Consider the following 27,527-nt stretch of genomic DNA (forward strand, 5'->3'; position numbering starts at 1 on the left):
ATGCATTTTCCTTTTGTGTGGTATATGTAAAGCACCGTTAATGTGAGAATCCTCGGAGAGAGCTCACACTGCCCATCTAAGTGTTTTTTAAAGAATTGAGCTCTTACCTTTTAAAATTACACCGGGGTGGTATTGTTCAAATATGTAAGACTGACTACTCCAGAAAGCGGCTACAACAGGGTACAATGCACTAATTTTACCCCACTTTGACTTAGAAAATATAATCGGTACTTAGAAAAATTGTAAATACTAAAGAATCAAGGGAATAGGATTATTCTAAAATAGGGCGCTAATACATCAAGCAAAATAGCTTTTGCTAGTCTTAACTGAGGGCCATTATCTATCAGAGAAGATATACCTCTGGCCTTGATAATGTAAAGAAACACAAATGGCTAGAGACTTGCCAATATGCCTGGGAGGAGGAGGGGAGGAAGGACTCTATATGGGATGGGAACTTGGAGAAGCTGAGTGTTTCTACAGGGTGGGCAAAACAGCTTCAAGCACACTGGAGAGGATGAAGCCTTGCCTGCTGCGGCTGCCATCCTTTGCACGAGTCTCAGATCTCTCCTGTCTGAATTGCTCTGTGCCTCCCTATCCTTCACCGTCACGCCCAATCATGCCACATATCTTCCCAACTGCCACATATCTCCCCAACTGAAATATAGTTTTTGAGAGAGAAAATATGGTTTCTCTCCTATGTCATCCTACCTCCCTGCCTGCAAACCCAGAGCAGAGTGGTCCATACAATAGCCTTCAGCCTTGGGACACAGCTTTTCTTTCCATCTTTGTTCTGTCTCCAATAAATGAAAAGAATTTTGAGAATATCTTCCAAATACCCATGGTGGTATATATATATTCCCCTTATTTTTGTTCTTTATGCCCAAATCAGACCTTTTTGTTTGTTTGGAACAGGGTTTTTGTTTGTTTGTTTGTTTGTTTTGTTTTTTGTTTTTTTGAGACAGGGTTTCTTTGTGTTGCTTTGGAACCTATCCTGGAACTCGCTCTGTAGACTAGGCTGACCTTGAACTCACAGAGATCCACCACTACTGAGTGCTGGGATTACAGGTATGTGCCACTGAAGACCTGCTGGAACAGGGTTTCTTTGTGTAGCCCTGGTTGTCCTGGAATTTGCTCTGTAGACCAGGCTGACCTGGAACTCAGAGATAGGCCTGCCACTGCCTCCTGGGTGTTGTGATTAAAGAGTTGTGTCACCATACCCAGGTAGATCATTTTTTGTATATAGGTACCTGTATACAAGTTCTTATCGTATTTATTTTATTTTTAAGATTTATTTTTATGTGCATTGGTGTATTGCCTGTATGTATGTCTTTGTGAGGATGTTGGAGCCCCTGTAACTAGAGTTACAGACAGTTGTGAGCTGCCATGTGGGTGCTGGGAATTGAATCTGGATCCTCTGGAAGAGTAGCCAGTGCTCTTAACCTCTGAGACATCTATTTCTTCAGACTAATTCTACCATATTTTTTTCAACAAACATATGCAAAATATTTATTGGCTCTTAATTGTAAAAGAAAATCACAAATCAGAATTAATATCTGCTACTTTATACAAATATAGGTCATATGCCTTTTATTATTATGTTTACTATTTGTGCAAGTCATAGTGATGTACACCTTTAATCCCAACACTTGGGAAGCAGTGAGAGTGTGATGCTAACCTGATCTACAAAATGAATTCTAGAGTCCCCACTCCTGGAACTTTTATCTTAGTTAGGTTTCTGTTGTTGTGATGAAACAGCACTACCAAAAGCAACTTTGGGAAGAAAGGGGTTATTTGACATATTTTCATATCATAGTCCATCATGGAAGGAATTTAGGGTATGAACTGAGGGCAGAAACCTAGAGACAGGAACAGGAACAGAAGCCATGGAGGGGTGCTTCTTACTGGCTTGCTCTCATGTTTGCCCAGTTTGATTTATTATATACCCAGGACCACCTGCCTAGGGATGGCACTGCCCACAGTGGGCTAACCCCTCCCACATCAGTCATCAATCAAGAAAATGCCCTCAGGCTTGCTGCAGGCCAATCCTGTGGAGGTATTTTTTTTTCAACTGAGATCCTCTCTTTTCAGATGACTTTAGCTTGTGTAGAGTTGACGAAAAAGCTAACCAACACAGCACCACTGCCAGTACATCATGGCCAATCATAACTTAAATGAATTGCTCTTAGACAAATAATTTTAAGAGCAACAATTTTGAAGGATGAAAAAGTCCACACACAGAGAACACATGTATTTAGCAAGATGGATAAAGTCTTCCCTCACTGCAGGAGAATGAAGACCTAAGTTTGGATCCTTAGGATCCATGCAAAAATTGGGGAATTCAGGTGCATGCCTGTAACTTCAGCTCTGAAGGGCAGAGATAGGTGGATCCTAGGGTCTTATTGGCCAACCAACCACACTGGCAAGCTCCAGGTGTAGTGAGAGACACTGTCTCCAAAAATAAGAGTGAGCAGTAGAAGATACTCAAAGTCAACCTTTGGTCCCCACACATGTGCAGGTGATTGCACACACACACATGTGCGTGCATGTATACACACACACACACATACACACACACACACACACACACACACACACACACACACACACACACGTTTTTTTACCCTTCCACTCATTTTTCAAAAATGCAAAATGATATTTTTGGTCTCTATCTTTCATTTTTCAGCACTTGATTATTTGCTGTGAGTGGATCCATAATTGATTGAAGTCTTTCTAGTCTTTGCCCTAGGATAGTAAGCTTTGTAAGGCACAATAAGTAGTTGGTTTTCTTTCATGAGTTACAAGGCTTAAAACAGAGCTGAGTACTTAATGGGAACTCCAAATGTATTCCCTGAGTGGATGAATCTATTAGTAAAGGACAGAAATCTTCACGAGACACTTGATTCAAAGCTATGCAGTGCCACACTGGTTTTCAAACTGATTTTTATTGAGGAAGTCAATGTACCTAATTGGTTATGGTAGACATGCAGGATGAAAGGGGATGGAGAAATAGGAGCTTTCACAAATCACTCCAGACGATAAAATGTCTTCTAGTTATCAAAGTTACCCTAAGAATTGCACACAACTGTCCTTGGCTGCAGAACATTTCTGCCTGTCTAGTTTCTGTCTCTATCCCTGTATCAAAAAGCTGATTACAAACCATTAGCTATTTTCTCAAAACAAACAATTCCCAGCCAGTTACCGCCACCATCATACTCATTGTAAAACCATTATTGAAGTGTGGTAACTCACACCTATAATACCAACACTTGGAAGACAGGAGGAGGACAAAAAAAAAAAATTCAAGGCCAGCCTCAGACACAAAGTAGAGTCAAAGCTAAGTCTGAGTTACATGAGACCCTGGCTGCAAAACTTAAAGCAAAATGAAACTAAAACAAATAACAACAATCAAATCATCAGGTTTGTACTCTGAGTTCTGAATAAGTTCAAAGAAAGGCAGAAATGGAGATCATTACTTGGAATTAGGTGCTTTAGCTTCAAACCAGCTCAGTCACCAGCAATGACTGACTTTAGAAATTGATTTATTTCTCTCACCACGTCCTTTACAAAATTTGGTTGACAGTTACATGCCTCACATGGTGTGGATTAAACAAAGTAGTTTACTCGAAACCACTTAGCACAGTAGATGCCAAACCATGCTTGGATGTCTTGATATTAGTTATTGCTGCTGCTTGTGGTTCTGCTTCTGGCTGACCCTTTTGCCTCCTCCTGAGTCTTGCTGAGAGCGTTGTTAGTCAGCAATTACTTCAAGAACATTCTTAGTGGCCAGGATGCTGAGACCACAACCCAAGAGAGAGCTAGAGCGAATCCCTCCTCTTCCTTATAAGCGGGTCACCTCCGCACACCAAAGCCATGCCCTAAGGCCTGTATCTCCAATCTATTGGTGGATCATGATGCCACTACAAACGCTTTGAATGAATGAGTCATCTGTTTTGTTATATGTAAAAGAATGGCTTACTTGAACTGAAGTGGAGTGGCCATGGTAGGGAGGCAAAAAATGAGCAGACACTTACGGGGCTGTTTAGAGGAAGTCAACCTGATCACGTAAAATTTGAGGTGGTGTTTAGTTTTATACTATTTTCCAAAGACCACCTGGTCTGGAAGATTGATTTGTCTGACTGGAGACCATGTCCTTGACCTGTCAATGTCTCTTTATGTCAGCAGTGAGCAAGGGCAGATATTTCTGAGTTCACCAGAGAGCAATGGGGCTCTCCAGAACTCAATTTGGGATAATGTACAAATGTTAAAGAGTGAGAGACTCATGACACTTGCAAGTGGTACGTGAACTGGGTACAAGGTGCAGCCAGTGAAGGAGAGATGAGAGAGAGAATCTGGTTTGCAAAATTAGCAAAACCGAAGAGTCATGGCCAGGCAGATCTTCGAAAATGACTCTTAGCTGTGCTATCCAAGGTTGATCAAACATTGCTGTCCAATTCTGTCATCGCTACCCCCACCGCTACCTCCATGGAGGACTCTGAACTGATCTAGACAAGGATGGCTTACTGGGACATTTTTCTTTCCCCCTTCTTCTTCCTTTGCACTTCTTTCCTTTTTGTTTTATTTGGGATGGGAATAATGAGGACCTCCAACCTTGACATCTCTAGTAGTTTTCTATAAATTATTTATTCTTCAATCAGCAAACATGTTGAGTAACCAATGAAGAGAGAAACAGATCCTGATTCAACCTAGAAGTCTGTGAGGGCTTGAAAATATTTTCCCCCGCCATTTTTGGACTTACCTATTTTTTTTTTTTTTCCAACACTATGGTGAGTGACTGGATTCCAAATTCCAAATCAATTTTATTCTAAATCTGCTGTAGTTAGGCAGGACTAAATTCAAGTCAGAGTCCAAGATACAAGAAAATTTGAGAAGTTCACTTTTTATCTTTCAAATGAGTCCAGTTATGAAGAAGATATATGAAAGGGGAAGTGAGTCGATAAAAGTTGGGTTTTGAAATAGGCTTCAAAGATATGTAGAGCTTGTTTTAAGAGGACTCTTCCAGAAGAAAGAATTCCTGGCTGATGAAGAAGAAAACTGAGCAGAGAGCAACAAGAATGGCTTATTTGAACTCGACTAGAGGAACATGCTAGGATGGTATGGGATGAGTAGGAATTAGAGTGATATTTAGAGGAATCCAAACTTCGTCATATAGGCAGAAGAGTGAAGGAAATAGTTAATCTAAACAAAGATTTTAAAGAAGGTAAGTACAAGTTCTTGTTCCTCCTCTTGAATAATCAGTATGTATCTATGGAGTGCTGGTCCACACCCCCACTTCCCTCCAGTTAAAATCTGTTGGTCTCTATAATTGCTGATATAATTTTACTGACTTATGGCTTTTTAACCTTAATACACAATCCTGAGAAATAGATTTTAAAAGCTAGAGGAAAATCATTTCCACCCCTGAGTTCTATACCTAGCTAAACTATCAATGGGGAAAATGTGTAAAATAATGACGTCTTCATTCATAGTAGATCTCAGAAGGTTTTCTTCTAGCCTGTCCTTTGGGCAGCTCACTTTTCAGTCTGTCCCCTTACCCCTCCCCCAGCTTTAGTAAACAGTTTATTTACTTCTTAATAAACTTTTTTTTTGAAAAAAAATCATTTCTACCCTATCTTATATATCTTCCCACAATAAAGCTTCTTCCATGAGATTGGAAGTTCTTGGATTTTAGAAAAGGGAATTCAATTTAAGAGAAAAGCTGATCTCCAAAGTCATCTTAGGAAAGATCTAAGAATGGTAACTATGCATATAGGAAAGATCCAAGAAGGGTAACTATACATAGCCTAAGGAATAACTAGTCTAAGCTGAAGTAAGAGGATAGGTTGTTAAGCAGTGGTAGTCTCTAGGTAAAAATCAGATGCATCAAATTTATAATATGTTGAGCACATTGAGACAAGATTGCAGCATTAGGAATCAGTGACAAGCACACTGAAACTGCAAGAGAATGATAGTGAATCTACACAAAACAGAGAAGATGGCCACAAGAAAGTACCTGTAGATCTATGGTAAGAAATGTGTTCACAATCGTTGTCACATAAACACCAAATAGCCATATGGAAGATTATGATATAGCTGTGCTCTGAGTGTGGGATGACGAAAACGTTGGTGGAGATGGAAGGAGCATGAATGGGGTAAAGGGAGGGGGATATGAAAGCTAAATCCCAGGGCTGGCAAAATGACTTGGCAGATAAGCGTGATTGTTTCAAAGCCTAATGAGTTTCATCCCCAGAACTCACACAGCAGAAGGAGAGTCCAGAGTTGTCCTCTGACACTGAAATTCAGGGCCGAGAGAGATGGCTCAGCAGTTAAGAGCACTTGCTACTCTTACAGAGGACCTGGGTTCAGTTTCCAGCAGCCATGGCAAGTGGCACATCTGTAACTACAATTCCACAGGTCCAACACTTCTGTCCTCCTCAGGCACCTGAACTCACAAGAACATACCCATTTACACACACACACACACACACACACACACACACACACACACACACACCCCTCTACATATCATTAAAAATAATAAACCAAAATCTTTTAAAATTTAACTTTAATATTTTAATTAAAACAGAATTATATCACTTCCCCTCTTCCGTTCCACCCACCAGCCCCTCCCAGGGACCCTCCTTCAAACTATTCCCATGTACTCCCCACTCCCAAGTATATAGCCTCTTTTTCTTTATCATTGTATGCACACACACACACACACATACACACACACACACACACACACAAATACAATCTGTTCAGTGCATTTCTGTAGGAGGTGTGGCTAAGGTTTTATAGCTGACCACTCTGCATTGGACACCCAATGAGGAACTCACCCCTGGGACACATTAATTCTCCTTCTCCCACAGTTGGAGCCAGAATACCAGGAAGTCTGCTGTGAAACAGTCTCTCCTAATTTTTTTTTTTAAATTAAAGCTGAATCTTTAACAGGAAGTTATTAGACAGTTTCTAAAACTGGAAAAAAATCTCGAAATAACATTTAGATGTACGAGAATGAACAATAGAAGCCTCTGAGGAACATAAAAAAGGGAGCTGAGAATAGGCCTCATAGAATTATGTTTCAACTCTGTACCTGTGTGCCTGCTAAGAAGGAGAGTTTCTAAGGGTTTACAACAGAGGTTCTCAACCTGTGCGTCATGACCCCCCTGACAAATCTCTGTCTCCAAGAATCTTTACATTATGATTCATAACAGTAGAAAAGTTACAGTTATGAAGTAGCAATGGAAATAATTTTATGGTTGTGGGTCACCACAATGTGAGGATCCGTATTAAAGAGTCAGAGCATCAGGAAGCTTGAGGACCACTTGTTTACAGTAACTCCTCAAACTTGATTCTGATTTTCTGTCCCTGCAAGTTCTGAGACACTTCTGTCTACTAACTACCATTTACATGAAAACCACAGTCACTCACTGGCCAAGGGGCAGCTCGAGGCTTGTTCAATTCTGTGCTGGCTGCAAAATTAGAAGCCTCAGAAATCTCATGAAAGCATATGGCTGCCACTGGCTTCGACTTGTCATGTGCAAGGAAGGGACAACCAGATGGCATGGAGGGAGCCCATGGCACCTACAGAGCCTGAAGAACCATTCTGGACCTGGTATGTTCTAGCCAGTGACAAGACAATTAAAGAACATTCTATAGGTGATATGAACAAAGATATGATGCCATCTAAAAATTCATGTGGGTCTCTGACTTCAAGTTCCAGGTTTCCCTTCCAAACAGAGTGATTGCTCAAATCAAGAAATATGCCAGTTCTGGTGGGGAGGGTTGGAAAGCAATCACAATTTTAACCCTTCTCCTGGCTGTGTTCTATGTGGTTACACTTCTATTGGACTTCCTATCTTTTTTGTTGCTGTTATTCATGAGGTAGGGAGAACTATTTGTTCAATCGCACAAATTCAGAAGATGTTTCATTTCCCTGAGCACCCAGTTACAATTGTATTAAGTTCCCTGGTGAACAAAATTCTCTATGTGGTTTTCTGTAAGATTTTATTTCCTAAGTAGCACAAAGCTTCCAGGAGAAGGCAAAGATATTTCCTTCCCTGCATTATTGCCACCATGAACCAGATTGAAAAATATATATCATTTCATATCAACCAGTAGCATCCCAGTCTGCTAAGATGTGTCTCCTAAAGCCATCAAGATAGTGTCAGACTGTAAATCATTTCTACAACAGTGAGAGCCCCAACACCAGCCAGCACCCACAAAGACTGGAATCTCAGGGCTGCTGCTACAGAGCCAATCTCAGAACTTATGACCAAGAGCACCCACCACATGCCTCCTGGATTCTGCTTATTTGGACAAAGGACTGACACTGGAAGGATCAATACACCCCCCAAATCAGAGACGTACAAACCTTTGGCCGTTGCCAACTATTGAGAGGGCTGGGAATGGCAATGTGGGCTTGCTGCAAATACCATCCAGTGTGCTAATGTGCAGTAAAAATCGCAATCAGACACCCCTGTAGGGTGCAACTTAAATGATACACCCACACTTAATGCTGTGGGAAGCTTTAACTAGTGTAGCTCCATGGTAGAGGGAGAGAGACAGAGATACACCGAGAGACAGGGGCAGAAAGAGACAGAAAGACAGAAGATTTCAGAGTAAGATTGTTGCCAAATCCCAGCTAAGTAATTTCTCTTAGGTGTTTTCCCATCAGGAAAAAGTGCGCCTGCATGGGTTGGGGGGCAATAATGGTGGTCACTCCAGAAGGCCTTATGAGGTTGGATGGAACCCTGAAGCCCTGAATCTAAAAGTAATCCAAGTTTCATGGGTGATGGGGGGTGAGGGGAATAATGCCCCTTTTGCCTTCCCCATGCTTGACATTTGGTTGGAGCTCAAGGGCCAGTTCCTCCAGGTAGAATAGAGCACACACATGTTCAAGGATAATGAGGCAATTACTACTCAGAGAATAACAATGATGTCTCAGCTGAGAGCTGTGCTGCTAGAGACACTTCTCTCCCCTCAGGAGCTCCCATTTTACATTGTCCATCAGAGTCACCACAAACGCAGGCTGGTAAAAAGGTCCTTACTGGATCCATAAGGCATAGATGGGGCAGGCCAAGGCTGGCAGAATTCGGCTTCAGTGGGTAACCAGGTTTGATTTGGCCCTTGTGAAGACCAATATGAGATGCTTCTGGTGGTGCAGGCTTGGAGAAGATGGGAGTACAATTTCCTTCGGAGGTTTGTGATCACTAGGTCCAGCATCCAGGACTATTAGGTTCCTGGGAGGACAGGCCACCAGGGCCAGTCTGTGGAGGTGGCCTTGACATCTACTGACAAGTGAAGGAGCAGGCGAATGCTTGGAAGGTAATGGAAGACCAGCTGTGAGGTCATCTCCATGAGCAGGAATTGATGGGGACTTGGACAAGTGTTGTGAGACAGGTAAGACAAAGGAGAGGTTAGTTGACACTTGGTGATAAAGGACCAGGAGGTCAGAGAGACCCAATTGGCAACTCGAAGTATGACCATAATACATTACTTGTGCTGTCTGAACCAGGTGTTTGACTGCCTCACTCGGCTGCTGGGCCCTTGGGAGGACAGAAAGCATCTAAACTGACTAGACAGTATCTGGCATGGAAGATATCATTGGAACACTTTCTACCTGTTCTGATATGATGGAGGATGGCCTTCTGTATGTATGTTTCTTTCATTGGTTGATGAATAAAACACTGATCAGCTGATAGCCAGACAGGAAGATAGGCAGGACTAGGAGACAAGGAGAATTCTGGAAAAGGTAAGCAGAAGACCTCTAGACAGTTGCCATGTAGACCACAAAGGACTAACAGGTCCGAACCCTTCTCCGGGAAGATAAGACCACGTGGAAATACATAGATTAATAGAAATGGGTTAATAATTAAAAAAGAGCTAGCCACTAAGAAGCCCTGGCCTTTGGCCAACAGTTTAATAATTAATATAAGTCTTTGTGTGTTTACTTGGGGCTGAGAAGGGTGGTGGGATCAGGCCAGACAAGAAGACTTTCATTAACACTTGTAAGTACAGGTTGAGCATCACTCAACTGAAAATTCAGTACCCAGAGAACCCCCAAAGCTGAAATTTTTTGAGCATGGACATGAAACCCAAGGTGGAAAACCCCACAATTGGCCTCCTGTACTAGGCTGCAGTGAAGATATGGTGCCCATTGCTTCTGAGATATATGCACAAAGAGCACAGAAAACATTTCATTCTGACTTGTGACCCCTCTCCAAGACACCTCATTGTATGTGTGCAGACATAAATAAAATTAAAAAAATAAACCAAAATTTAAAAAAATAACTCAAGACACATTTATATTAGTTGTGGGCAACCTGTACTGAGACATTTTTATATTGCAAGTACCAACCTGCATTTCTATGGATTTTGGTTGGGAGAGGAGAATTGATGTCCCGAGAGCATGTGAGCCCAAGGAATAGGCTATATGCCGGCCTATTGGCTGCATACAGATAGCGCCTCACATACCCATGAGCAGCTGAGGTGTGATGAATGCTTTATGGGCTGGAGTCCTGCGGGTGCCCCTGCAGAACAGGAGCCCCCGTCTCCTAGCTCCCCCAAAAGAAGCTTCACTCACAGGAGCCTGTAGCTTCTTAAAAGGACCAGATTTTACACAGACACCTTACTCTTTCTTCTTTTATGATGGGGTTGAGGGACAGATGTCCCCAGAACGCAGAAAACACAGAAGCTAGGCAGAAGCCCTGGGCTCGGCCGTAGAGCTCTCAGGCAGCTGGAGCGCCTGGGCTGCGGGGCTTTTTTCCCTGGGAGAGTCAGTTTCAAATATGAGGTTGATTTTATTTTCCTCCGTTGCAATTAACTGAGAAAAATATTTCAAAGCTGTATAATTAAAGGCCGGCATTTTATTAGGGTTTAAAATAGTCGCTATGAAATTTGTTCCTGCCACTGGTAATTACAACGTACATCTTAATATCCCCCTGCTTGCCAAGCCCGAGATAACAGCGCTGTGTGCACTGCATTCCGCTCAGCAGAGAAGGTAAAATCCGTATCTTATCTCCATCTGCACGGAACAGCCAGCCTCTCTTCCAATTCAACCTTAATCTTCTTAGTAAATAATACTGATATTTTCCACCATAACAAAATGGGGCTGGTGCCAGATTCTCCCCGATAACACCTCTCGCTTACACACTATTCTCTGTCAAAATCGGCCTGATTTTTCTTAATCTCTTTAACTTATCAAAAAAAAAAAAAAAAAGGGAAAATACTTTTTTACATTTGGCCATGGTAAATTCTTTTTCTACCAAATAATAATATTAAAAATAAACCCCTTTGCCTACAGCTGACGCATTGAAAAGACACTCGGCCTCTTCGTTTTCTTTGTGAATGGAAATTGTTCTTCTGCTCTTCCATTTTCCTCCAGGTTTGGGGCCTGCGCTCAGGGACTAGTTCCCAAGCAGGCCCTGAGCCATCTTTGTGTCTCCCTGGGGATCAGCGTGCTCTGTGTTTTCTTCCTGTCTTTCCTGGCTATACTGGTTGGCTTCCCTGCTCTCATCTCCATCCACCTCCAACAGGAACCAACCAAAGGGAAATGCACAGGCTTCAGACTCCCTGGCAGGCTCTTCTCGGGCAACAATCTCCACTCAGAGCCCCAATTTGGCAAAAACCAGAACTAACTGCCTTGTCCTGCTGCTTTTTGATGTGAATTGCCAAATTGTGAGGGGTCCCTGGGAGGGAAGACAGAGAAGTGTTCATCACACAGCAGGCATTTATTGAGCACTTAGTGTTTGCGAGTTCCAGGCTTAGCCCGAGTGGAGTGTCGGAGATGGAAAGCGCAGTTGTAACCTACCGGGAACCGCCAAATATGCAGTAGGTGCTGCTGGACTATGAAGATGATTTCCGACACAGAAAGACGAGGGTTTAAGGAATTTAAGATGTTATGTGAAAATAAGGTTGGAGCAAGAAGTGAGGAAAGGGGGCCCCTGGGAACCTTTTGAATGTTTGTGTGATCGATAAGATAAATCAGAGAAAAAGCAAAGGCAACAGACACTATCAGTGACATTCTCCATAGTACAAATGAATAATAACCAGCACTGGCCCGGGAGCTTCCAATTTCCACTTCCAATTTCCTTGTTCACTACAACCTTTCAGTGCCTTCACTTTCCTGCGGCTTCTATAATGTACTTGTAAATTTGCTTGGCTTTGCGCTGGATGATGCCCACTGGTCCTGCTATGTGTCCCATTCTGCGTTGGCAGCTGCCTCCTGTCACTACAGTCTGACTTTCCTTGAGTCACTGTTCCCCACCTTACCCCAAGATCCCAAAGAATGAAGGTGCTTAGAATGCCAAAGCCAGGTGTCTCAGCCTTTCTCCATTCCTCAGTCACCTGAATGCCAGGACCACCAGCCGTGGGGACCGTCCATGGTGACTTCTTGCCGAAGCATAGGGCCTCTATGCTCTGGCCCATGTACCTGTGACACTCTCCACACACTCTGGTGCAGGGGTGGGGTGAGGATCTATAACACTGTGTGCCCCCTTTATCTGTCCTGAGTTTCTATCCACAAGTTTTCCCAGCCACCCAGCTCCTCTTTACTTAGTGGGAGTCAGGACCAGACAGTCCTGGATTTGAGTTCTAGTTTTGACACTTGCTAGCTGGGTGACTTCAGACAAGTTACTTGACCTCTCTGGGTCTGTCTCTATTTCTTTGTCTATTAAATAGAAATAATAAACCAAGCAGTTGGTGGCACATGCCTTTAATCCCAGGACTTGGGAGGCAGAGGCAGGTGGATCTCTGTGAGTTTGAGGCCAGCCTGGTCTACAGAGCGAGGTCCAGGACAGGTTCCAAAGCTACACAGAGAAACCCTGTCTTGAAACAACAAAAATAAGTTAGTAAATAAATAAATAAATAAATAAATAAATAAATAAAATGGTAATAACAGACTCTCTGTGTTGTGTTATAAGGTGGTTTAATGACTATCTGTGCACCTGGTCATAGAGAAGTCTGAGGAAGTGAAGCCATGCAAACTGTATTACTGCTATGGCAGGAGACATTTTCCCTGTGACCCTCCTTAGGTGGGAATCTGTGCAATGTTAATGAATGTCTGAAAGACTTGTGCAGGGCAGTGGTGGCACACACCTTTAATCCTGGTCCTAGGGAGGAAGAGGCAGGCAAATGTCTGAGTTCGAGGTTAGTCTGGTCTGCAAAATGAATTCCAGGGAGGCCAGAGCCACACAGAGAAACCATGTCTAGGAAAACAAATGAACAAACCAACAAATAAATAAATAAAATAAAGAGTAAATGGTGTTAGACCAGGCAGTTCTTTTTCAGAATTTATTATACTTATTTATTTATAGTCTGTGAGCCATATGAATGTGTGTGTGTGTGTGTGTGTGTGTGTGTGTGTGTGTGTGTGTGTTTGCACCATGGCACAAGTATGAAAGTCAGAGGACAACTTCTGGGAGTCAGTTCTCTCCCTCCATCGTGTGGATCCTAGGGATTGAACTCAGGTCATCAGGTTTGGCAGCAAGCAACTCTACCTACTAAGCCATCTCAACAACCCTAGACAAGTTTATTTTGTTTTGTTTTTAAAGATTTATTTTATTTTTAACTATGTATATATGCATGTCAGTGTATAGATATGTGCAAGGGAGTGCTGGTATCAGCAGAGGCCAGAAGATTCCCTGAAGATGGAGTTAAAGGCAGTTGTGAGTTGCCTAACATGGATGCTGGGAACTGAACTCCACTCTTCCTTAGGAACAGAAAGTACCTTAGCCACTTAGCCATCCCTCCAGCCTTCTAGGCAAGCATTCTGGCTGCTTAGCATCATGGTCTGGGGACAGCTTCAGAAACCCTATCAAAATTGAACCTAATGTCCCGTGGAGATACAGACAGTGCAATAGACCTGTGCCAAAACTATACAATGTGTGGTATGATGTGAACTTTTTTCAAACCATAGCCAGAGGTCCACTTATCTGAAGCCTGCCAGCAAAGCTCTTCGGGTCTTGGGACTGGGGCTGATGAGAACATTGAGGGCAATTGTTGTTTTGCAAATATAGCTGGATGGAACTAGGTCTTGGAGCCAGATCTGTTTTCTCCACTCCCAAGTCCTCTTCAGCAGTATCTCGGAGATTTCGTCCCCTACACAGTTGAAGCTGGAGCCCATCCATGCGCTCTCCAGAAGCTGTCTCTGGACATGCAGTAGATGTTCACCCCACGCTGTACTAAGCTATGAGCATTCTGTATTATCTCCCTTAGTTGCCCAAACAAACCTCTTTGGTGACTACTGCCACTGTCCCATTCTACAGATGAGAAAACCCTGCATGGGGAAGGCTAAGTAATTTGACAAAGGCTGAGGGAGTAATAATTAGCATTTCTGAGGTGCTGTGTACAGCTGCCTCTTTCAGGCAGCCTTCCTTGCTTGTCCCTCCTTCCCTCTGTGTGTCCCCTCATTGTGCTCACCCATCCATCACATCTGTGCAGGGTTACTCCATGATTAGAGCCTACTATTTCATGTGGGTTCTAATCTACCCATCTACCTTTCTTTTCCTGCCTTTCTTCTTCCCTCCCTCCTTCCCTCCTTCCTATCTTCCCTCCCTGCCTATCTTCCTTCATCCTTTTCTTCCTTCCTATCTTCTTCCTTTCTCCCTTCCTATCTTCCTCCCTTCTTTCCTATCTTCCTTCCTTCCTCAAACTCCTTTTGATATGGTCAAAGCTGACCTTGAACTTCCTAAGTCCTAAGTGCTGGTACAGGTATCTATCACCTTGCCTTTTTTATACTGTGGTGAGTATCTAACTCATGGCCTTGTGTGTGCTAGGAAAGCACTCATCAACTGAGCTACATTCTCAACCCATTTTTAAGGTTTTGTTTTTGTTTTTGGAGACAAGGTCTCATGTAATTCAGACTATCCTGAAAGTCACTAGATAGCCAAGGCTGACCTTGAACTCCTGATCCTCTTGCCTCAACTGCCCAAGTGCTGGGATCACAGTCACATCACATATGACCACAACACTCCCATTACACTCTTTTTGACAGCCCCCACAAGAGAGGTATCTGGGCCTCCTTCTTCCTGGCTCCCTCAAGACTCCACAGAACATACTCCTGTGGCCTGTCACTCACCTGCTGGTAGAGTTCCAGAGGCTCTGAGCTGGGCTTCACAGGTCTGTCTCCCTGTGCCTGTCCTGGTGGGTGGGGCTGCGGCACCCTATGCCCCTGTCCCTGTCCTTCCTTTCATACTCTGACCACTGTGGGCTCAGGGATAGTTGGAGTTTGGGGCAGAGAGGCAGGGGTCCAGGCCTTCCTGGAAAGTCATGTTTGCTTACAGCGAAGAAGCACAGCCCCAAACACGAGGCCGGAGCTGTTGCTGTCCCTGTAGCAGCTGCAGCAACCCCAGCCTGACTGTGTTGGTAAGGTATTGGGGATGCTCTCAAAGCCAAGGGCAAAGCCTCCCTAGCACAGCATTCCCTGCCAAGCATGGCCCCACCCTGCATGTGGCAGACTTAATTGGACCCTCATTTATTATTGTAATGAGGATCCCTTCTCTAATGTGTTTTCCTAGCCCTCATGTGGCTGAACTGTTATTTTTCCTCCCCTGACTTTTTTTTTTCCCCTATGAAATGTTTTGGATAAATATGCAGCTGAAATGGCTCGTTACCGACTGTGTACATTTTCAGCTGAATGAAAAGTAAAGAAATACAGCATTTCGCATATAAAATATTCTGTTAATGTTATATAATTTGGCTGCGGAGTATCATTTTGCTTTTATGAAAGGGTTTGGCGAAACCCTGGGGAATAGCAGATGGCTAACATGTAGTAATTATCGGTTACTAAATATCACTCATATCATACTGATCTATTCATACAGGCATTACTGTGTTGTGTATATATATATATATATATATATATATATTATATATATATTTAAGGACAATGTGTCATGGGAGAGCCGGGTTTAAGAAGCATGGAGGAATTGTCTAAGGTGAGAACAATTTTTAGAGCCTTGTATTGGATGTTTCTGGCTATCACCTGTCCCTCTGCTCCATCCTTTCTTGGGAGCTGGACTCTGCTACTCACAAACAGCTGCGCAGGGCGGGGACATGAGGAGGGATGTGGGGTGGGAGGGCGGTCCACATTTGGGCAGATGTTTTGAATTCCCTGCCTAGACTTGGATGCAGAGGACCAGGCATGACTGCCACTCCTGGCATGATTTCTATTTGGCTGTGAGTCAGTGATAGGCATCAGCTGATTGCTACCCGAATCACAGCTGATTTTTCCTTCCCCAGATAGTCCTTCCCTGCCCCCCATGGAGTCGACATATCCTCCAGGTCCCCTGCCTCTCTCTTCTTGTTGCTTTGTGCCTGGGAATGAAAAACCCAGTACAGATAGCTCAAGGAACTGACATGTGGGCAAACCAAACTGCTGTAAACAGCAGGTGGTTAATCAATGACCACTATCATGGTCACAGAGGAAGTGCTGATGCTTACATTAAAGTGGATCTTGGTCAGGTGTAGCATCTGAAGCCTGTAATTCAAGCACTCAGGAAGCAGAAGTAGGTGGGTTGTTGCCAAGTTCGAGGTCAGCTTGGTCTACTTGGTGAGTTTCCAGGCCAAGCAGAGCTATATAGCGAAACCCAGTATGAAAAACAAAACAAAGCAACAAACCAAGAGATTTTGTTTTCCAGCTGGTTGAGTACTAGTAAATCCAGGTTGCTGAATGGGTCTTGACTCTTGAACCAGGGTCTGTCAACCAGGAGGGAAATCTGGATCATTCTTCCTGAGGAATCTGAAATTGAACCCAAGGGAAGGAAAAGGGTGCTGTGATCAATTAGTGATGTCTGCTAGGGACAGGCATGAGGGAAACAGACACATTTGGTACAGATTTTCAAATCTTACTCTTATTTATTTATTTATTTATTTATTTATTTATTTATTTATCTACTATCAACATTGGCATAAGGGTTTCAGATCCCCTGGAACTGGAGTTACAGACAGTTGTGAGCTGCCACGGGACTGCAGAGAACTGACCCCCAGTCATCTGGAAGAGCAATCAGTGCTCTTGACGTCTGAGCCATCTCTCCAGCCCCAAATCTCGCTCTTAATATCCTAGATCTGACTGTACTTGAGACCTTCCTCAACAAAGCCTGGCACAGGGTCAGTGGGATGATCAACAAGTAAAGGCACTTGCCATACAACACACCCAGATCCCACATAAAGATGGGAGGAAAGAACTCAACTACCCAAAGGTATTCTGGAGTTTCCACATGATACGCTCAACATGATATGAACATACCTGCATGTGCGTACACACACACACAACACACACACACACACACAAGAACTAAATGAAATCTGACAGATAAAGCCTGCCCTACTTTCTCAACCGCCTGGCCTTCAGGTTGACAGCCTAGGCTCTGGGCTCCATTGTCAAGGTCTGACTTTGAACTGTGCTCTAGAGTACATAACTTATGTGTCACACTTCCCATGTCCCAACCCCACCCCAAACACACACATTATCATGTTCTAGAAGTTTGGTCCCCAGAGTGAAGGCACTGAGGCAGTGGGACCTTTAAGAGGTATGTGGTGGGGGTGGGTAGAGGAAGCTAATTAGGTTAATTAGGTCATAAGAGCACCTTCCTCAGGAGGGGTTACCTTAGTTCTCCTAAAAGCCATCGTGCATAAAATGAGTGAGCTGGGCCTCTTCTGCTCTCTGACTTCCTTGCTTCCTCATGTGCCCTTCTGCCGCAGTCGATTCTTTGTCACGTTTCTGCCATGTTGTGACACAACTGAAAACCTGGCCCAGCAGCAGGCATCTTGCAGCCACTCCAATCAAGGTCCAAACAACCCTCTCTTGTTTCTAGTGTGCCTAGCGTCAGGTATTTTGTTATAGTAAAATGAGCAGTCACCTTACTATTTATTGGCTTCCTGAGCTTGATCAAACTGTTTAGCTGCTCTTTTTCCCCCCAGTTTTCTTTTGTTTAATTTCATTTCAAGCATTCCTATATGTATATATTATATACTGAACATATTTCCCTAATCCATTCGATTTCCTTGTTGAAATTCCCTCATTGTAAAGTGGACTCAACAACAGCACCACACCTCAATAAATAGTGCATTTGTTAAGTTGGGACACTGACATCCCATGCCTCAATGCCTCAAGCATTTACCTGGCCATTGTCATTTGCAGAGCCACTCAAATGTCCACTATTGTCCTTTGAGCACAGATACCCCCCCAAGCCCCTGAGTTATGCTAACTCAGGTGTTTTCCATTTCTGCCATTGATATATGATTGCCATCTGTGTCCACTCTGTGTCCTGTGACTGTTACCTAGAGGTGTCCAGTGTTTGAATATTAAATAAACGTGTGACTCCCTGGGCAGTTGACTCGTCTTCATAGACGAAACACCCACTTCCCACTCCATGTAATTTCCTCCCTAATATATGACTGTACCGACTACTGGTATATAAGTAAGAGGTGATGGCGAGGCAAAAAGAAGAAGGGGGAATAGCTTGAGGAAGTGAGAGGAAGCACTAAGGTGACAGAGGAAGGAATGGGAGATAGAGAGAGTGGGCTGGGGATATAGCTCTGTTGGCAGGGTACTGGCCTATCATGAGCAAGGTCCTGGGTTTGATCCCCAGAACCACTGAAACTGGCTGTGGCCATGCACACCTACCATCCCAGCACTGGAGAAGAGGAAGCAACGACATCAGGAGTTCAAGGTCATCCTTAGGTACATAGGGAGTTCAAGGTCAACCTGGGCTACCTGAGACCTTCAATAGAATCACATAAAAAAAAATGTGGGAATTAGATAAAATGAGATTAGTCGAAGGAGGACTGAAGAGTTAGTCAGCTGGAGAGTTAGTCAGTTGTAAGCATGAGAACCTGCTTTGACACTCCAGAATCCACATAACAATATTGGCCTTAGTGGCTTGCACTTATAATCCAGCATTGTGAAGAGGCAGAAGGATCCATAGGACTTGCTGAGCAGCCAGTCTAGCTGAATTGGTGAGCTCCAAGCCAAAGAGAAACCCAGTGCCAATGGATGGCATTTCTGAGGATACCTGAGATAAGAGCCCCTGGCCTCCATGCATGTACACACATGGCCATGCACGTACACATGCACCACAATGTAGCCCCCCACACATGTACATACACATACACACATGCATTTAAAAAATTAGTTGGGGGAATAGATGCAAAGACAGTTACTAAAGATCCGGACAGACAGACATTGATGGAGGGAGAGCATCACTCTGGGGCTGCCTGGAAGAGCCCTTGGCTCTGAGTAGGGTGTCTGAAGAGGAACCTGCTTCTCCACTAAGCTGCCATCTGAACCTAGATTGCCTGGACTTGACTCTGCCTCCCCACTTCCCAAATAGCCTGGAGCAAGCCACTAATCTGAGCCTTGGTTTTTCTCACCGATAAATCTGTGATTTGAGAGTCTAGAGAGAGAAATTACTTTCCAAAAATCAAACAAACAAAAAAAAAACACTGTATCCTCAGGCAGTGGTGATCCATGCCTTTAATCTCAGCACTTGAGAGACAGAGGCAAAAGGATCTCTGTGAGTTTGGGGCCAGCCTGGTCAACAGAACTACTTCCAGGACAGCCAGGGCTACATAGGGAATCCCTGTCTTGAAAAACAAAAAATAAAACAAAAATCAGTGTATTATTGAGATAAACAATGAAAAAAAAAGTTAAGTTTAGGTACACAGTGAACAGTCACTGACTGACAATAATTATTGAGATGTGCTAGGCAGGCTCACGGGCCTCTAACCCATCCTCTGTGGGGAGCATTGAGCACTGAGTTGGCTGTCCCCAGGAGTCTGTTCCTCTGGGTACAGACAACCCCAACAGAGAAGGTTCTACAGTTCCCTTGTCAAGACCTTCATTGTCCCAAGGCCACTGTTAGCCTCACTATCTGTGATGACAGTGGGCTTTCCCACTGCTGAGGTGGGGTGCACACTTTTAAGAGGGGACAAGGGTGAAGGCAGTGTATTGACTGTCACACAGAGGACGCCAAGGAGATGGGTAGAGACACCGGTGGTGAGAAATCTAGGTTTATTCCTGGGCTCTCGCATGGAAGCACTGAGAAACTTGAAAAGAATTCCTCTTCAGCTCCAAGTCCCAGGCTCACACCTTCCCAATAGAGGAAAAACCTGGGGCTCTTCTGTCACTGATTTCATAGGCTCCCAAGAGAAGCTTTGAGAATAGAGGGTCCACTCCTGCATCCAGGGTGCTTATTCTTGGAGTAACTTACTTACTGGCTCTCAAGAATGTAGTAGGAAATCTTCTGGAGAGCCCTCCACCCACAGAGAGAAGGTCCTGTCTCAGTTGGTGCAGAGAACCAACGTAAACAGTGATCAGGCTTCTGGAAGGAGTAACTGTGGAGAGATGGGCTGAGGGCAGAGGTGGCCGGATGGTCTGCTAATGGTGAGATGGGTTTGAACCTTTGCCCCTCTCTGAACTTCCTCTTTCAGGGACTGGACAGGAAGACCAGATCCTGAAATACCCTAAGAATGGAGTTTCTCATCCCTCCCCAGTGCAAACAAGGAAAGCAGGAAATGCTACCAGGGCATGGCTTAGTTCAAAGGGCTCAAGTCCAAAGAACAGAATAAGTTCAGCTGCAGGGGAAAGTCAGGACCATGGGAGTCCTGGTAGCCTAGCCCCAGGCCATGAGGTCCTTCCAGAAGCCTTCACTCTGAGAGGGCTTGTACTGCATCTTACCTGCTGACTCTGGATCAAGAATATTTTGGTTGACTTCAGACATCAGTCAATCTGATCAGAAAGAGCAGCTGTGGTGATGGCACACACCTTAATCCTAGCACTCGCCAGGCAGAGCCAGGTGGATCCTTATGAGTTTGAGGCCAGCCTGGTCTACAGAGTAAGCTCCAGGCCAGTCAAAGCAACACAGTGAGACACTATCTTTTCAAAAAAGTTAATAATATTGAACATCACAAAGAAAGATTCCCCCAACCTCTCTCCCAATCAACATTGTCCCCTTCCTCCAAGGTGACTTCTGTCACCAAAAACTCATTTTGCCTGCTTGCACACTGCTCGTAAGTAGCACACCTTGGATGCTCCGCTGCATCTGCTTCATTTCCTCAGCGATGTCTAGGAGTCTTATTGTGGTTCCTTTTCGAGGCTGTGAAATACTCCGTTGAGTGGTGATGGCAGATTATTCTTCCCCACTCAGCTTTGGGTAGATACAGAAGTCAGTTCTGCTTTTGAAGCCAGTCTGAATAAAGTCATGTGTGTCTTCTCCTGCCTCTACTCATTTATGGCCGACACATACTCGATTTTAATTTTGCCCAGTTGAAATGTATCTTTGGGGGATAATCAAAAGGTCTAGGCCTGGAAGTTAATGAGATGATCAACAGAACAAATAAACTTCCCTTCCTCTAGGGAGATGTGAAACTGGATTAAAACAAAATGGAGGAAAAAAAAAAAACCTAGGAAATCCTCACTGCTATGCCCCATCATTCCCCCAATGCAAACCTGTTCTCCTGGTGTATTGTTCTGTCCCTGTCCTTAAGAAGATACTATGTGTTACTCATTGAGAAGTGCATGCTCTTTGAAAAGTACAATGTTCTCTGTAAACGCAGGGTGATGGCTTCCTTGTAGTCATCATGATTATTTCTGCAAGGGAAGAAGAAGAGGGGCCAGAGATGCTGAGGTTCCTTCCCCAGCCCCATCCCTCCTGTGGCGTCTGCTAACTGATCAGTGGGGTGCCTCGGTTACCTATCGATAGTCAAGTCAGACCAGAAGTATTGTCTGAAGACATCAAGAATAACGCAGGCAGAATGATTCAAAAAGAAATCAATTCGTCCTAAAAATAGCAAAGAGAAGCTCCCAGAATAATGCCTTCATGAGGGAGAGGGGGCTGGCTGGCTGGCTGGTGAGCTGTACTGGAAGAAGTTGAGTGTTTCAAAATGTCTCTGGAGAAAGATAAGGGGTAGCCAGCTTAGAAGCGAGTAACATGTGGGCAGATAGGCTCCCAGGCTCCAGCCTCTGCAGCACCAGCTCCTGCCTAGTAAGTGTCTTGTAGGGAAGGTAGAAAAGATGGGAATGGTGCAAATTGGAGATAATAAGAATCACCCAGGATCCAGGCATGATAGCACCTGCCTGGATCCCAGAACCCTGAGTCAGTCAGATCTCTATGAGTTAAGGCCAGCCTGATCTACATAGGGAGTTCCAGGTCATTCAAAGCTACTGAGTGAGATCCTGCCTCAAGAAGGAGGAGGAGGAGGACCACCCAGGAGCTGGGTATGATAATGCATGCCTAGAATCCTAGCACTTGATGATCCCAGGGCTACAGAGCAAGACCATGTGTCTAATGAATGAATAAATAAATAAATAAATAAATTCATACAAGTAAAATCAACTGGCAAATAAGACAGGCACTATTGTGAAGCTCTTCACTGAGTGTGAACTCTCCAGGATTCTGTCCCACAGACTGGCACTCACATAGTGACTGCTCCCTAGAGGGAAGCTGGGAGCTCTCCCAGTCACAGCAGCATTCTGTGAAAGTTCTCTGCCTGTGGCCTAGCCACACCTCCTTACTGGCTCCCTACAGAATCTGGGGTCACTTTTATTCAAGGTGATGTAGTTGTACTACTGGCCATCACCACAAAAGGTTTCTCCTACTCTTATTCCTAAAAGATGACAATGTTGCTGCCAAGTTTGCTAAAATAATAGACCAGAACTGGCATTAGTAACTTAATGAGCAAGCAGGATTTAGATGTTTTTTAATTTCTCTTTCACTTTTTTAAGCATGTTTTTATTACTTTTATTTTTATGTGCATTGGTGTTTTGCCTGCATGTATGTCTGTGTGAGGGTATTGAATCCCCTGAAGCTGGAGTTAGAGACAGGTGTGAGCTGCCACATGGGTGCTGGGAATTGAACCCAAGTCCTCTGGAAGATCAGCCAGTGCTCTTAACCATTGAGCTATCTCCCCATGGTCCAGGATTTAGATATTTTTTTTATTGATAAGAAGCAGGATATGTGGCCACCTAGTTGGAAAGGTTTCCTGTGTGTGTGTGTGTGTGTGTGTGTGTGTGTGTGTGTGTGTGTGTGTGTGATCATGCTGATTCATGCATGTTTGTTTGTTTGCAGGTAGGACAGCCTCTAGGGTCATTCCTCGGGTGCTGTTTAGCCGTTCTGTGAGCTCCAGCTTTTGTGAAAGACTCAAAAATATAAGACAGAGAACAACTGGTGATGATACCCAATATTCCTCTGACCTCCACACATGCACACACGAGTGCATACAAACACATGTGCACACATGTGCATACACACTGGTGCACACACATGCATACATACATGTGTACACACAAGCACACACACATGCACTCACACATGCATATGCACACACGTGCATACATATACAGCGTGCAGCATTGCAGGAGCACTACATAACTTCTTCAAAAAGACACACAGATGAATTAAAGAAGTCACTTGCTCACCAGCTTCACTTTCCTAAAGGACAAACCCTGTTGTCACCTGATTTTGCTCTGGGTGGAGAAGGTCAGAGATCTGTTCTGGGGACAGCCACTGCTGCAGGGAGGTAGGGTTGGGCAGAGAGGATGACACTGCCATGAGAGCCAGCCTTCTGCTGTCTTTGCCAAGAAACTTGGCAGCATCAGGCCTAGAAAGCCCTATGTGGCCTGAGGTTTGCCAGGGACCCTGGAGCTGGAGCAACAGAATATCCAGCACTGGTAACGAGGGAGGTGACAGCTAGGGAGGATTCCTTGTCAACCATTCCCAGAGCGACTCCTTATCCTCAGACAAGGATATCCACAGGCGTGGCCTTGCTGTCTCCAGCAGGAGCCACACTGTCCAACTCCTGCATTTTGCTGTCAACCAGCAGCAAGACTGACAATTCACAGGGCTGGCCCCACACTGGTGAGGATGAGCGTACCTCAGGAAGATGTACCTGCAAAGTGCATCGTCGGGTTAAAAGCAGACAAAACTTCCATTTTCCCCTTCGTTAATGTTTCCAGGCCAGGCGTCCGACTCAGGGGTGGTTCACAAAGGAACCTGATAGGAAGATGTGACACCTCCTTTTAAATTCCTTCTCCGCATTGCTGAAGTTGACGGAGTGTCGGGGCGTGAGGCTGATAAAGTCCTCGGTCCCCTCCAAGCGGACTAATCAGACGTGAAGTCTTGGCAAGAGATAACCAGGGTATAGGAGAGTCAAAATGACATCGCATCAATTCCGTTTCAGATCTTGTCCACACCAGTGCCTATCACTGCTCCAGGTGGCCAGCACCCTCGACTCACAAGAGGTATTTTCAAACCAGGATGTTGCCCCCCCCCCCGCCCCCGACCCTGGAGCTGTCACTCTGGGGTATGCCAGCAATATTGTCACTATGTGTAAGCCACACACACTAAGGGGAGATCACTCCAGAGGTAAAGTCACTCTCTGCTGCCTTCCTCCCAGAATTCTTAATAGGAAGTTCTAGCTATGGTCATCAGAGACAGGGCTAGAGCCCCCACCCAAATACAGGACACCGATTCCCATCTATTGGTAGCTCTTCTCTGAAGCAGGTGGCTGGCATACAACCCTTGCCCATTGGTTTGCAGAGGTAACTGAGCCCATGTAGTTGGAAGATGGGTGGAAGAAACAAATGACAACTTGGGCAGGTTGGAGGCTGTTATGAACACCTATCGGTTTAATTACAGCTCCATCTTTAGCTGACACGGGGTCTTTCCTCCTCGAATTAAAATATCCAAGCAACTTGAAATGGACGAGTGATGAATTTTTCATGCTCTGCGCTCTACCTCGCCTTCTGGCTCAGGGCACAGTTACCAACACACTTTGAGCTTTTCTTCAATTGATAGTCAACGTGACATGCAAGAGTCGCCTGTGTGACACAGATAACTCAGGGGCAACAGCGCCACATAAATGAGATGCATAGCGTCTGGATGGAGCCGAAGATAGAAGTTCTCCGAACTTCTTGTTTAATTTATAGCAATGGATTTCCCTCCTGTGCTTAAGATTTCAAAATAGTAATCATATTCTGAAGAGGACATGTCCCCACTCCAGGTACTAATATCAATATGTAAAAGAAAACCATTAACTAGATGTAACTCTCAGCAGCACCTATTATATGTCAACAAGCTAACTGAGGTGATAAAACAAACTGTTAGTGGAAATTTAATTACTAGCCATTGAGATTTGGGCAAGAGCTGGGAACTCTAGGCTCATTACTCTGGCACCGGAGGCTGCTGGAAGCAGCCATCCGCCTGGAACGAACATTTTTAATAGGTGTTTTCCTTCCCTGGGAACCATCAGTGCACCAAAGGCCACTCGGAAACTTTTCAAAACAGGTCCTTCCATGATTGCAGGGGTGACATGCAATGGTGGCTAGAAAGATGAAGAAAAGCAAAAGAAACCGTCCAGGTACAAGTGTGGGGCCTGCAAGGTCATTTTGTGAAGTGATTTCTGCGTGTTTAATTGTGTCAGGTTCCTGGCCAATAGCCACTTTTCAAGCTGGCATGATCTCTCATTTATAATATGACACAAAACAGAGTCCTGCCCTCTGTGAAAGCTAACAGAGTTTGTGCCCTTCCCTTCCTCCAGATGCCATGTCTAGGCCAGGCCAGTCTTAATCCCCACCCAGGCACCCTAAGAGCTCCTTCTCTCCCACTCAAACCCCCATCGTTCCCCCTTGGCATGGGTGCAAGAAAGCATGGTATCCAATGAGTAATTGAATGTAGGATCAGTGCCAGTATGACTCAGCTGTCACCTGGGAATGGCCATGCTCCAAGGTCTAGATAACAATGGCATTAAACCATACCAGTTTCACCCAGTCCAAAGCCATCTACAGAAAGAGTTTAGCATCCCAAGGCCATGTCAGCTCTGGGGATTGAGGACAGCCTGCCTCTTTTTCAGTCTCGGCATGAAATTCAGCCATCATCTCAGTTTTTCAAAGAAAAGCTATCCATCCATATACAGTAGTTTGTGTGTTTGTGCATGTATGATGCTGTAATGGATATGCGTGCTCACTGTCCTGTATGGAGGTCAAAGAGCAACCTCGGGCATCAACTCTTGCCTTTCACCTCATTTGAGACAGGGCCTCTTCATTTTGTTGTTTGTCCAGCCAAGCTGGACCCCTGGGGCTTTCTCTAGCCCCTGCGTCCCATCTCACAGTAGAATTAAGGTGGTCACACTCATGTGCTGCTGTGCCAGCTTTGATGTGGGTTTCTGAGACCCAAACTTGGGTCCTCACGCTTGCACAGTAAGAACTTTATCCACCGAACCATCTCCCCAGCTCTGGAGTACAGTCTTTTTTAAATGGGTAGACTTGCACAAAATCTGAGGGCTGTGAAGTGAAATGTGTACACCGAGAGGATGCCTGGTCCAGCCCCGGGTGCTAAATTGAGACAGTGACCCGGGAGGTGGGTTACCTGAGGGGGACTGTTCCATACTTCAGAGGAGATGGCATTTTTCTCCTCGTTACCAGGGTCTTCCTCTCTTACTCATCTAGAAGGGTCCTTCCAGATCTACTGAGAAATTGTAGATGTCTCCACAGCCAGGTCTTAACTCATGAGTTAAGGGTAGGACTGACTCATGAGTTAGAGGGTAGGACTTGGGCAACAGAGTTTACTAAGGTTCCCAAGTAGTGCAGTTGCAGAGGGCTAGACAATCATGGTAGGAGAACAAGGATTACAAGACATCCTTAAGGTTAGGCTGTCCATTCAGCAGCCTGGGATGATGTCTTAGACGCCTCCAACTGGATCTGTCTTGGTGAAATGAATAATGTCGAAATGTGCAAGTGGTGTGTGCGTGCGTGCGTGCGTGCGTGCATGCGTGCGTGCGTGCGTGCGTGCGTGTGTGTGTGTGTGTGTGTGTGTGTGTGTGTGTTTTGAGGCAGGGTCTCACATAGCCCAGGCTGGCAACAAGTCACCCATGTAGCCAAGGATGATCTTTTGCATCTGATTCCCCTGCTTTCACATCTCCAGTATTGGGAATGCCGGCAGGCACCATCACACCCAGTTTCTGTAGTACTGGGGGCGTCAAACCCAGGGTTTTATGCATGCCAGACAAGCGGTCTACCAACTGAGCTACATGCCTAACTCTCTGCTGTCTCTCTGAATCTGCTGGCTGTTTTTTTTTTTTCTAGCCTTGTTAAAATAACAAACTTACTTTTATTACTCCCCTTCTCCTTTAAAGAAAAAATGGATAGAATTTTAATTTTCTTGGCAGGTGGTTAGAACTGACTGACATCTTAACATCCCAAATACAAAGGACACACAATCCTAAGGCCCTGTCACCCAGGAACTCTGATAAGGGAGGTGGCTACACTGAATTAAGGCCCTGGAGGAGCTTGACCAGCTTACACAGCTCTCTGACCTGGTCGCCCAACCACAAAGCCTCTGCCATAGCTATATAAATGACTTTACCAATCCCTTCCTAGCCAGGGCTCTGCAGAGGTCCTAGGATGAGGGAACCCGACTTCATCTTTTAAAGCAGAGAAATGTCTAACTTTATAGCTGTCTCTGATGGAGGCATCTGGCATAATGGAGAGAACAGGAGTTTTTAATCAAGTCCAGTGAATCTGGGGAGAG

Source organism: Cricetulus griseus, chromosome 5 (assembly GCF_003668045.3).
Source record: "Cricetulus griseus strain 17A/GY chromosome 5, alternate assembly CriGri-PICRH-1.0, whole genome shotgun sequence".
Classification (NCBI taxonomy): domain Eukaryota; kingdom Metazoa; phylum Chordata; class Mammalia; order Rodentia; family Cricetidae; genus Cricetulus; species Cricetulus griseus.